Here is a 13,983-nt window from a genome sequence, read left to right on the forward strand (position 1 = left end):
CCAAAAGCGCTTTGCTTCAGCGAGGAAAACATGAAAATGACCTATTATTTTAAATCAAACTGTTAACTCTTATTCGCATTTGTCTTCCCTTGAATTTGAAAGTTTCTCGCGTTTTGGGGGTCAAATATCACAGTATTTGCAGGAAAAAGCGTAAGAGCACAGAGAATGCAGAAATTTGCAATGATCATAGAAAGCACTTCAATCGCATGCTGGATGCCAAAACAGCAAAGAAAAAGGCTCAGGACACCGAATTACATGTATTTGCACTGTGTTTTGCTCATTTCAGGATTAGTGCCACAAAAGCATAATAATTCCTCGGTCTTTCTTGAATCTGCATCAGAGAGTCACTGTAATGAACCAAAACGCTTTGCGGGGAGAGAAACACCAAAAAGACTAGAAAACATGCTAAATAAGACAAATCAGTACAAAAAAGGCTCAGGAAACGGGAGAAGTACTCTGATTTATCATTTCAGTAGGTGTGTGACAAAAGCACAATTGTTTTACAGTTCCCATGTATCATAGAGTCGTGGTTTAGCACCAAAAGCGCTTTGCTTTATCGAGAAAAACATAAAAATGTTATTATTTAAATCAAACTGTAAACTCTTATTCATACTTTTCTTCCCTTGAATTGGAAAGTTCCTCGCGTTTCTGGGGTCAAATATCACAGTATTTGCAGGAAAAAGCCTAAGCGGAAAGAGAACGCAGAAAGGTGCAATGATCGTAGAAAGCACTACAATAACATGCTGGATGCCAAAACAGCACAGAAAATGCTCAGGACACGGAATTACATGTTTTTGTACTCTGTTTTTATAATTTCAGTATTAGTGTCACAAAAGCATAATGATTCCACAGTTGTTCTTGTACCTGCATCAAAGAGTCATTATAATGACCCCAAACGCTCTGTAGAGCGACAAACACCCCGAAAAACACAATAACATGCTGCATTCAAAAACAAACCCGAAAAGGCTCACGACACTCGAAGTGTATTCGGAATTATTCATTTCAGTGATTGTGTCACAAAAGCACGATTGATTTGCACAGTTCTCGTGTACCTGCATCATAGAATCCCGGTTAAGCACTAAAACACTTTGCCTTAGCCAGAAAAACCTATTAATGACATATAATTTAAATCAAACTTTAAACTGCAGGTACACTCATTCGCGATTGTCTTCCCCTTAACTTTGAAAGTTTCTCATGTCTTGGGGGTCAAATATCACAGCTTTTGCAGGAAAAAGCTAAAGAGGACAGAGAATGCAGAAAGGTGCAATGATCGTAGAAAGCACAACAATAATATGCTGGATGCCAAAACAGCACCGAACAGGTTATTATTTCATAGACGCATAATGATTCCACAGTTCTCTTGTACCTGCATCGCAGAGTCGTGGTAATGTACCAACATGCTTTGCAGAGCCAGAAACACCCAGAAATGACCTATAATTTAAACACAGTTGCTTTTGTTTTTTTCATGTGTTGGTTGTCGAGTGTGACAGCTACTGCAGGAAAAAGCGAAGGAGAACAATGATAGGTGATCTGAATTTCTGCACAGTGATCCTCCTAATAGTGATGACATTAAAACAAATTTTAGATTTTTCAAATTAACCTGAATCACATTGTTTGTTTGAACCAAAATAATTTTTGGAGCGAAACGAACTTGTGTATGACAAAATATTAAAAGCATTATAAGATGACACTGATTTGTATCTTTTCCTGTGTTTGCTGTTAGATAAGTGTATGAGTTAAATATGGTCGCTAGATGGCGCCCTTGATCAATTAACAAATTGAGTACTGTTCTGAGAAAAGGTTGCACTGTGCGTGCTGTACTGATTCAGAATCAGAATCAGAATCTGTTTTTATTGCCAAGTATGCAACACATACAAGGAATTTGACTCCGGCAGTTGTTGTCTCGAGCACAAGAGGTACACACAAACATGACACATAAACATGACAATAAACAATAGATAAATAAAAAGATGTGGGTGTAGAAAAGGGCTGGGATAAAATGTGCATCAGAAATATTTACAGAATACTGGGATATTTACAATTGAAGTTGGAAAAGTGCAACTGTGCGGTCCGTAGTGCAGCTATAAACTGTTCTAAAAAGGTGCCAGTGTTAGTAACAGCTTTTATTATTTAATATGGAGACTGCAGACGGATAGAAACTACTCCTGTGCCGGCTTGTCCTGGTCCGCAGAGCTCTGAGGCGCTTGCCGGAGCAGTTCAAAGAGTCCGTAAGCAGGGTGAGTGGAGTCCCTCACAATGTTTCCTGCTCTCCTCTGAGTCCTAGAGCAGTAGAGGTCCTGGATGGAGGGCAGGGGGACACCAATGATGCGCTCAGCAGTCCTCACAGTGCGCTGCAGTCTGAATCGGTCCTGCCTGGTGGCAGCTCCAAACCACACAGTGATGGAGGAGCACAGAACGGACTCGATGACTGCAGTGTAGAACTGCAGCAGCAGCTCAGGGGGCAGTCCATGTCTCCTCAGGAGGCGCAGGAAGTACATCCGCTGCTGAGCCTTCTTGAGGATGGAGCTGATGTTCTGCTCCCACTTCAGATCCTGCGTGATGATCGTGCCCAGGAATGTGAAGTGCTCCACAATGGACACCGGGCTGTTGAGGACCGGGCGGGGGGATGTCTCCTAAAGTCCACTATCATCTCCACCGCCTTGAGCGAGTTCAGCTCCAGGTTATTCTGACTACACCAGAGCACCAGCTGATCCACTTGCTGTCTGTAAGCAGTCTCATCACCGTCCTGGATGAGACCGATGATGGTGGTGTCGTCTGCAAATTTCAGCAGCTTCACAGAGGCGTCTGTGGAGGTGCACTCATTGGTGTAGAGGGAGAAGAGTAGTGGAGACAGGACACATCCTTGGGGAGTCCCTGTGCTGGTGGTCCAAATGTCCGAAATGGCCTGCCCCAGCCTCACCTGCTGACTTCTGTCAGTCAGAAAGCTGTAGATCCACTGACAGAGTGCAGGAGGCACAGTGAGCTGGGCCAGTTTGGAGCAGAGGGAGGGGGGGACCACAGTGTTGAAGGCCGAGCTGAAGTCCACAAAAAGGACACGGCATAGGTCCCAGGATGATCCAGGTGCTGCAGGATGTAATGCAGCCCCAAGTTGACAGCGTCGTCCACTGATCTGTTTGCCCCGTAGGCAAACTGCAGGGGGTCCAGCAGGTCCTTTGTGAGGGTCTTCAGGTGGGCCAACACCAGCCGCTCAAAGGTCTTCATGACCACAGATGTCAGCACGACAGGCCTGTAGTCATTTAGTCCTGAGATGTAGGGTTTCTTGGGGACAGGGATGATGGTGGAGCGCTTGAAGCAGGAGGGGACCACCCCAGCTCCAGGGACCGGTTGAAGAGCTGGGTGAAGACAGGAGCTAGCTGGTCTGCACAGGCTCGCAGACAGGAGTGGGAAACCCCGTCAGGGCCTGGAGCTTTCCTGTTTTTTTGTCCCTGCAGCAGCCGGGTCACTTCCTCCTCGCTCACTTGGAGGGTTTGGGGGGTGGGTGTGCTGGAGCCCCGGGGGTGAGATGGAGTTGAGATGAGGGGCTCAGTGTCAGTGGGTGGTGGCAGGGGGGGCAGAGTGACTGCAGAGAGGAGAGGGGCAGGTGTGGTCCCTTTCGAATCTGCAGTAGAAGGTGTTGAGGTCGTCAGCCATGATACACTGATATACACCCTGTTTGAGCAGTGTTCATGGAGTGCAAGAGCAGGGCGGCAAGACACCTGCAGTTCACATGTCAGATTAAAGTCTTAAAAGTCTAATCATAAAGATTAAGCTTGTAGTAACACTGAATAGGGTTTTATGGAGCACCCAGAGCAGCAATGAAGAAATATATTATTGTACAGGTAGGAATATGTTTCAGTTAACACAAATAAGATAAATATAGATAACAAAATACAACCTATTGCTAGGCGCCGCTCTGTTGGTTATGGCTGCCTTTGCAGAAGCTCTCTCTTTCCTGTCCGTTTCTAGTAATTTTTTCGTCTCTTATTTTGTAATCTTTGTATTTGGAGTGGATCATTACTTTGTGTGACTCATTTGTTGGTCATGGACACCAAACTTTTTGTGGCTTAGTGATATTTTTACAACTTTTGCTCCTGTGTTTGTCTGGGGATCCTACATGTAACCATGGCTGCATTGTTTACATGTGAACTCAGCTGTTTGCAGCCTGTAGCATGTCAACGCTAACTGGTGTAAGGCCCGATGTCTTCCTACAAGGTGAGGAGTAGGAGGTGAGGACGACGTGATGGTTCTCAGGTGTGAACTAAGAAGTGACGACATGGACCTGTTTGAGACATAGACCTGTTGGATCCATCGTTATTGGATATGTAAGATCTATCTCCAATAAGATGGACAAACTATCCATGCTAACCCAGCAATAGAGGGAATTCCAGAGGGCAGAGTAGCATCATGCTATTCACAGACATGGCTAACGAAGCTAACATCAGACACCAACGCCATGTTGGAAGAGCTTCACCTGAGTAGACAGGATACAGAAGACAGAGATGGAGCATGACTGAAAGAAGCTCAGTCCGGACCGTGTGGAGGTGGAGGCTGGCTGAACTGGAGAATGATAGACAAGCTATCATAATCTTTTTTCTTATGGACCTTTTTGCACTTTCTTACTTTTGTTTTCTTGATTGCTGCTGCGACTTCAATTTCGTTGTACTTGTTACATTGACAATAAGTTCCATTCTATGGTGAGAAGTCAGAGTGGCTCTGAAAACATACAGACCAAGAATTGTAGGAACTTATGGATAACAAAAAAAAAGAAAAAAATAATAATAATAAAAATTAAAAGCCAACCCAAACACCAGAGATATTACTCCATTTTAAAATGTAAGACTTTAAACTTTAAAAAATCTCTGTCTTTCTTCAGTAAAATTGATTGAGTCTATGAGAAGTCAGAGTGGTACTGAAAACGTACAGACCAAGAATTGTCAGAACTATGGATAACAAAAAAATTGAAAGCCACCAAATCAGAGGTGGGGTAGGGAGCTCTTCTCACACCCCTGTTTCTACAGTGCCCCCTGGGGCATGGGGTAAAAAAGGGATCTGCTGCCTTGGGTTCTGGGCAAGTGGCACAGCGGGGATCCTGCGGCGCCCCGGGGGATGCCCATGGCTTTATATTTACATATTTACTTATTCATTTATTTATTTATTTATTTAATCCTTTTTAAAAAAAAATTTTAATTTTTTTTTTTTTTTTTTGGTGAGTGAGGAGGAAAAGGAGGGGTATTTCACCACCTGAGTGGCTGGAGGCTCCAAAGGTGTGTTGTGATATGGTGCTGCCGTGTTGTGATGTTGTTGTGTGGTCGTTTTGTGGTGCTGTGGTGTCGTTGTGCTGTTGTGTCAACGTATGGGTATGGATGGACAGAATGTTTATGTGCGGGTGTCAGGGTCCCAGTGGAGGGCTGGTGAGCTGGGGTACAGATGAGAGGGGGATAGGGGTGGGTTGGGACAGGGGGTTGTGTAAGGGGGACACTGGGTTTTTGGGGAGAGGACTTCTGTGGTCTCCGGTGTCTGGCCGGGTGCGCTGGGGGCTGGCACCGACTCGTGATGGGTGGTGGCCTGGGCTGGGTCCCTCCTCCCGGGTACCTGGCCGAACCCTCCCTCCTCGGGGGTGAGTGGCCCTTGGGCACAGGTGACCCTGGGTCCTACCCCCTGCACTCGATCGGGGGCCCTGCGTCTAGCGGGGCCTGTAGGCCTCAGTCCCTGGCCCCCTGGGGTCCTCCCTCCGCAGTGTCGGGGGACGCCCCCTCCTTGCCTCCTCCTGGGTTGGCGTGCTGCTGTCTCCGTGGTGGTCTGTCTGGGCCCTGTGCTCTGTTGTGGCTGCTAGATGCCCGGATATGAGGGCTGTCTCAGTGCGTGTTTGGCCTCTGGGAACAGCGGGGCCACATCTGCATGATCACACCTTGGCATGATCACCTGACCTAAATCAAACCCAATATTCTGTACTGCCACCTGTACCCCTATATGTGTAGGTGAGTATATGCTTCTGTGTATATTTCTATATACGTATATGTACCTTTTTACAATTGTCGTTGTTGTGCTCACTGCTACTCATGATTTCTCCAGTTCATTTCTCCACAGGTGCTTCTTGTGATTATGATGTCAAAGACCTCAGGATACTGCCTCTTTTCAGGCTCAGTAGCTGGTTGTTTATTTCTCCTGTCTGTAGTCATTTGTTCAGTTGTTGTGGTTGCTCTCTACTGTTGTTTTGTTGTCTCTCTCTCCCCCTCTGTCTAGTCTCTTCTCTACACTCTTTCCCTTTATCACTGTTTCTTTCCTGATATCACCTTGTTCTGGTTAAGCAGTAATCTTCAAACTTGGCAATATACGGGAGGGAAACTGTATGGATACATGTATGCGTATGTGTGTATATATATATATATATATATATATATATATATATATATATATATATGTGTGTGTGTGTGTGTGTGTGTGTGTGTGTGTGTGCATATATACGTATGTGTGTGTATGTATATATATGTATAAAATATATATCCAAAAACAGTAATAAAGAGTACAATTTTAACACTCAAAGGGAGCCTTATACACTAACGGCTCCCTTTTGGAAAAAGCAAATGTGTTCTGCACAATACGGCAGCCAGACCATAATTCTGTTGTTGTGACAATGAACAGGACAAGGGGGAAAAAGAAAAAAAAAAAAAAGAAAAAAAAAGAAAGCCACCAAATCATCAGAGATATTACTCCTTCAATTCTATAGTGTAAGACTTTAAACTTTGAAAATCTCTTCTTTCTAAAATAAAATTTCTTGAATTTTTTTGTAAGTAGTCAGACAGGTACCAAAAACATACGGAACAAAATTTGTGGGAACTCATGGATAACAAAAAAAATTAATGTTATTCCACATTAATCGCTTGGTTTCTCGTTTGTGAGAAGTCAGAGTAGTAGTGAAAACATCCAGACCAAGAATTGTCAGAACTTATGGCTAACATAAAAATTTAAAGCCACCAAAACATCACAGCTATTACTCCTTTATTTTAGGATCTAAAATTTTTACTTTGAAAATCTGTTATTTTACAGTAAAATTGATTGCTGGTCAAGTCAAGGAGGGGAAGCTCATTTTTTCCAGCCTTCATCATAAATTGGATTATATATTTAAACGTAAATTCTACCCTCCATTCTTCTCAAGAAAATGATCTGTGACCCTGTCGTATCAACCAGGTGTTTTTTCCAGGGATTTTACCAGTGTTCTCTCAATGGCCAGCAGAGCTAGACTGCTAAAAGGGTCTTGGCCCATTGTGTTGTGGGTGTTAGACTTGAGCCGCTTTAAACAGAAGCTCCTCTCTACACCTGCAGGCTGTAAGTGTGAGTGACGGGGGAGAAACTCGGCAGCTGTAGCTGTAGCTGTAGCTGTATTGGTGAAAAGAGAGAGAATCTTTAAACACAACGCTCGTCGTTTTTAAGAAAGGTAAACTCGCTTGGGATCGCTAAAGCCACCGAATCAGTCCAGAACAACTGAATGTACAACTGAGAAGATGCTCCCGTGGAGGGTTATACTTCAAGATCGCTGACTGGCTCATTTCACTGTCAATCAAAAAGGGATTCGGCCTCTGACAGATCATCCAATCACCATGCAGAAGCCCAGCGTCCAGGCCAGCCCACTGTCTCATAGACCCCCAGAGACGCTTCGTGTCCGAGGACGAGACAAAGCCCAGCGTTTATCCAATAACCGTCCAGTTTCCACAGTGGAACAACCCGCTTCTCCGTGAAGTCAGAAGACGCCCAGCGTCTGACTGTGTTTAAGCGCTTGAGATGCTGCGGGGATGAACGAGGAGGAGGTTAAGCCAGTTACCTGTGATAGGTAGCTGATTCTGAACAAAAGATGAAGGAATTCATTTTGTCAATGAAATGTACACACAGCAGTACATAGCACCACTTTTTGGGGGACATTTTAGGGGAAGCTGAGCTTCCCTTGCAGTCTTAGAGCAATCGCCACTGATATACACACACACACACACACACACACACACACACACACACACATATATATATATATTTATATATATATATATACACACATATTAGGGCTGTCATTTTAACCAGTTAATTAGATTAATTAATGACACCGCAAATTAACGCGTTCTAAAAATGAACGCAGATTAATCTGGATCCCAAACATGCGAGGCTTTCAAAGACGCACTTATTTTCAAATGCCTAGCATTTACAAACCGTTTGTCCTACATGGAAGAAGTGGTGTTCTCGTCAGATTTTCAAATTTCGGACGGTCCCTGAATGTATCACACCTGACGTCAGCAACATGCTTTGCACGGGGGGTTAGAGAGAGCACTGTTAATGGGACTGCCGTCCACATCTTGTTTATATACGTCCTATTTGAAAATCTACAGAAAATCAACCGTTTGGTCTAGCTCAATTCTGTAAAAAACAGGTCATTTTACACTTTTTACTGCACCAAACAAGCCCTGAATGATCGATAAATGTCATGTGTTTAAATCTAAAGAATTCTTTGAAAATTTCCTTCCATCTTCCTTGTGTCGTGTGTTAGCTTGGGGCTGCTCTGCACCAATGAGCAACAGTTTGTGTGTTCAGAGCATGTTAAACTGAGAATACTTCACTTTTCTTTGATCCAAGACTTGAAAAAAGTGTTTTGTATATAGTTCCTCACAGTTTTTAGCCTTTAGCCCTGGTTCTCCTGACCTCATAGAAGTATAGAAGTTCATATTGCAGTGAAAATTGAGTCCACATCGAGTAAAAATGTGAACAGAAGCAAAAAACGTCCTAAAAATCAAATCAGCTTACCTTAGGTGCAGGACTGTGTAGATTTTGTAAAGATAGAACCATAAAAACTTTTCATAATACGTTCCTTATGCCTCAGGGTACCTAAAAATGTGTTGTATATATTCCCACCTTATTTTTAAATGTCTTTTAATGTAATTTTAATGTCCTGGAATTCAAAGTCTTTATTTTGGGACCTTAAGCAGATATGAGATTAAAATGGTATTAATTAGATTAATTAATTACAAATCCTGTAATTAATCAGATTAATTTTTTTAATCGCCTGACAACACTTATATAGTATGTATATATATATATATATATATATATATATATATATATATATATATATATATATATATATATAAATTTATATATATATATATATATATATATATATATATATATATATATATATATATATATATATATATATTTATATTTTTTTTTTCAGTTGCTTTGGTACATTTCTCGAATCATCATTGCCAATTGCAAAACAATAAGTGCATTTTTCAGAACAGTTTGTACAAATTGCAAAACACCATCGATTACCTGCAAAAGCCAGTATTGTTCGAAAAATCTTTAGTTCATCCCTTAAAAGTAAATTTCTGTGTCAATGAACATGCCTGTGCATCAGAATGATGAGTCCTTGTGTCTGTGTATTGATAGAGAAGTTAAAGTGCTTAGTCATGTTGTCAGTATAACAGAGTATTCTGGAAGGAAGTTCTGATGTATAACTATGCCTAAAGCTTTGATGACAGTTAATGGAAATTGTAAGTTACATCTAAGTGTATGTGGGAGATTGATGACAAGAGACTGGAAAATATTCATATTTTTACTTTCACTGTTTGTGCTGCACTCTGTTGACCTTCCCCATCATTGTGATGAACATATAAGGACAGTCTCTTTAGGGAACACTGTTCATGCAGTGCTGTGGGAATTACAGAGCAGTGCAGTCTTCCTACACCTCCTTATGTTTCTGTATGTTGGGCCAGAAATTCTCATCCACATCACAACAAAGATCGTCTCTTTCCACAAAAAGTCTGAATGATTGAGGACACAGTTGTTCTCCCAGCTTTTGGCTGCATCTCTTAACCAACCTTAGCCATTGTAAGGAAGTCAAGATTAACCAGGGAGCAATTTACCAATCCTGACTTCGAAAAAAACAGATTCAGAAAAAAAGTCCAATGGAAAGATGTTTGACATATTACGATAAGTTGTTCAACACTTTTGAATGTAAACTCTTATGTGATGAACTAATGACTACATGTCATGGGAAGTAAGACAATTTATAATTATATATATATATATATATAAAAATGTCAGAGGCGAACCGTGGCCCCAGCCACTTGGCCTTCAGTAGGACCATGGGACCACATGTGGCAATAAACAATCAAAAAAAGAAATAAAAACAATAGCCAGAATCATGTGACATGGAAGTTTAGTATATTGATAGTTTTGTGGGATTAAATATTTATCATGTGCCTGAACACTGCAACACCTAACACAAATTCAAACAATTAAAAAAATTAAGATATAAAATTGAAAAAAAAAACAAAACAAAAAAAAACAAGTTTCAAGTAATCCAGCAACCACACAGTCTTCTCCATTACTTTCTGCCATTTCTCTTCACGTTCTGCCAACTAGATCTTCTCTTTTCTCCTCTCTCACTCACAGCTACAGTTTGGTGTTTATCCATGAAAGTGATACTCCAGGATGGAACAAGTTGGGTCCTATCACAAGGTTTAGGGCAGAAATTACCCCTACAGCAGTGTTTTTGTGCAGCAGAAGCCCAGAGCGCTCGCACCAAACACCCCCTCACTGCTCCTCTGTTGGTTTCCCCTGCACTCAGACGGAGCCATATTTTACTTGATTAAAAACACAAATAAACGGACTCCCACAGAAAAAATCTGATATCGGTCTGCATTCACGCTTTGTGTAGAGCACTTTCAGCGCGTTACTTTCACACAAAAAACACCGCTAAATAAGGCTTTAGTTCTCGCAGTGTCTCTTTGTCCTGACAGACTACCTGCGTTTATTTATATCTGGAACGCCACAGACTGATACACTAAGTGGCGAGAGCCTCGTAGCCAGCTGTGGCTCTGCAGCAGAGGTAGCGCCGTTTTACGACACCATGAGAACTATAGAGCCTTATTTAGCTGTGTTTTTGTGTGAAAGTAACGCGCTGAAAATTCTCTAAATAAAGCGTGAATGCAGACAGATATCAGATTTTTTTGGTGAGAGTCTGTTTATTTGTGTTTTTGGTCAAGTAAAATATTGCCCCGTCAGAGTGCAGAGGGGCAGGGAGGGGGTGTTTGGTAAGTACTCGCGATTCCCCGGAAGATGACAGGTATGAGCCCGCCCACAGTTTATCAAAATATGATTGGCTAAGACAACTGTCATTGTCAAATTGTGTCCACATTCCCTTGAGTTACACAGGCATTCGTTGCCCTACCTGCCAGAATGTGTCGCTGATTTACAAAGATACCATCAAAGGGAAAATTGTGATTGGTCCATTTTCCCTTTCGTTATATTAACCCCATTGTTTGCCAGGACAAGTTTATAAAAATAATATAAAACTCATTGCTATGATTTCATTGAGTAAAATAAATAAATAAAAACAAAAAAAAACAAAATAAAGAAATAAAATAATTATCTAAGAGTACAAATAAATATGGTTAAAATTGTATTTCATGTATGTGTTAAAAAGGTTTAAAATCTGTTCAAAGTAAACGAGTGATGAGTATCAGTTAAAAACGAGTGAAATACAAAATGTTTTCATGTATTATATTTTGTTTTTATTGTGAAAGAGCTAAAAGGAAGTGCTGTGTACACAACCCTTGCCGATCAGTTTCGTATTCGCTTTACTAAGAAACCGGAAGTGGGATACGCTAGCTTGACCTGGAGAGACGCAATTTGAATCTGCCATGTGGCTGCTATTTTTGAGTAATTAGAAGAGTTTTCTGGACTTTTAGCTCAATGGTCGTCAATGAACACTCGTCTATTGCTTGTGGATCAACTATGGATAATTTCTGCCCGAAGTCTGCCCTGCAGTAGGTTGTTTACAGAACTTTTGAAGCAGTTTAGCACCGTAGCATGTAGCATTCGCTAGTCTAGCAGATGTAGCGCCGCCAACGGACTAGTTTTGCTCAGTCAGCTTTCTATGGAGACTTCTTTCTCATCATTCCGGACTGGATATGAAGATTGGTCGTTCTCAAAGTGCTAATAGACTGCTGGAAAAGTTCAAAGTGTGGATTTTATCTTTGCTTTCCTGGACATCGCTTGCTAAAGGCTAACCCTGCATTCGCCAAAGTGGGAGGATGGAGCTGTCATCGTAGGACACTGTTTGGATTTCTCTTCACGTGAACTTGGACTGGAGGCTGTGAGTACTGACTGAACTACAAGCTCAGGGTTTATTTTGGTTTGCTCCTAGAGTGAAGCAGCAATTAAGTTTTGGGCCTCACCGCAGGCCTGCAACTATAGGGTTTTTCTAAACTTAATAACCAGGCAGGTGTGAGTGTGTGTGGCCCCTTACATAGGTTATTATTTTAAGTTAAGAAACATATTATTTCAAGTTAAGAAACTTATTATTTTAAGCCAAGAAACTGAGAAAATACAGATTTCAGGAGCAATTATGATTTATTGTTGGTTTACTTGTTATAATGTTGATTTTAAAAATGTTCAGTAAACTGGAAGTTTGCATTTAACTTAAAAGTTTGATCATTTAATCTGATCTTGGTTTCTCTGTATGAAAGATCGTAATAAGAGTGGGTATCGAATATTAAAGGCACACTTGGGATTTTTTACACAGTAACATAGATGAAGCAGTATCTCTTCATTAGCTCTCAATATAATATTTAAGAACCTAGAGGCCCTTTCCTAATATAGTGGGTAAAGGTGGGCTACAAATATGACTAAAGCACCTGATAATGTAGCAAACAAAAGAGAATTCTACATAATCATTTGCATGCATGTCCAAACAATTGAAATTGATTTACTGCACAAGTGACACAATGATGTGAAGATTGAACAAGTAGTTTTGAGAATTTCAATTCTGATCTGAGAAATGAACCAAAGCAACTGAGAAAAACTGCAATAGTTGCATACGAAAAGGGTCCTAAAACGTGGGACGGCTCGTCTCGGTTATTTGGGGATCTTTCCCGGGATAAGTCAGTGGAAACACCACAAAATCCATGCCTTACCCAGACGAACCGAACTGGTCTGCTTGGTGGAAATGTGGCTTTAGAACCACCCTCTCATATGAATATTATTTTCTGCTGTATTTCATGCTGGCAGTGTCTGCTACTTAAGATAAGACATAAGATAATTAACCGTGAGAGTAGAGGGCTTTTATTTACTTATTTATCAATATTTAATTCTATTTCCACATTTATGTGGGTGCTTGACGTGACGCTACATTTTGTGTCCTTTGTGACAAATATAAATAATAATTTATAATATTTAATTAAAACCCCTATTTTTTCCTTTACAGTATAAACTTCCAGAATAAATACATCTGTAGTTAATGAGCTTTAAAATTCAAATATGAAAATATTTTGTTTTAAACATGACATTTGTCCACCGGTGTGACTAGTGGTGCAGCGGATCATCATTGACCAGATCGACGTAATCGGTTCGGCACACACGTGACCCATGGATTGATTTCTGAAAAAAGCTGTGTTCTCGTCCGCACACATCTTTTGATGAGCGGAGACGGGACGTGTGCAGACGTGGCAAGCAGAGGAGAGGAGGAGCTTGAACGCCCTGCGACACACTGGCCATACACACTGTGCCGTGCCCAAAGCGATTCTCCAGGATGGAAGTTGGGTTCTATCACAAGGGTTAGGGCAGAAATTCCCCCTACAGCAGTGTTTTTTGTGCAGCAGAAGCTCAGGGCACACGCACCAAACACCCCCTCACTGCTCATGTGCCGGTTTCCTATGCACTCATATTTTACTCGACCCAAAACATAAATAAACAGACTCCCACCGAAAAAATCTGATATCTGTCTGCATTCACGCCTTTTTTAGAGAATTTTCAGCGCGTTACTTTCACACAAAAACACCGCTAAATAAGTCTCTTGCTCTCATCGTGTCATAAAACGGCGCTACCTCCGCTGCAGAGCCACAGCTAGCTACGAGGCGCTCGCCACTTAGTGTATCAGTCCGCACACACGGTGTGCCAGATATAAATAAACGCAGGTAGTCTGCCAGGACGAATCAT

At 41.6% G+C, this 13,983-nt stretch overlaps 1 long non-coding RNA gene across 1 annotated transcript in view; it reads left to right on the top strand.

Moving 5' to 3' along the window:
* The first annotated feature begins 11,630 nt into the window (after nt 1-11,630).
* LOC141786547 (uncharacterized) overlaps nt 11,631-13,983 on the top strand; it is a 31,697-nt gene continuing 29,344 nt past the window's right edge. Inside the window, exon 1 of the long non-coding RNA XR_012597829.1 lies at nt 11,631-12,142. This is a non-coding gene — a long non-coding RNA (uncharacterized LOC141786547). The remainder of the gene's footprint in view (nt 12,143-13,983) is intronic.

The sequence above is a fragment of the Halichoeres trimaculatus genome, unplaced genomic scaffold (genome assembly GCF_033239565.1).
Source record: "Halichoeres trimaculatus isolate MK-OKI-2021-1 unplaced genomic scaffold, fHalTri1.1 fHalTri1_scaffold_42, whole genome shotgun sequence".
NCBI lineage: Eukaryota > Metazoa > Chordata > Actinopteri > Labriformes > Labridae > Halichoeres > Halichoeres trimaculatus.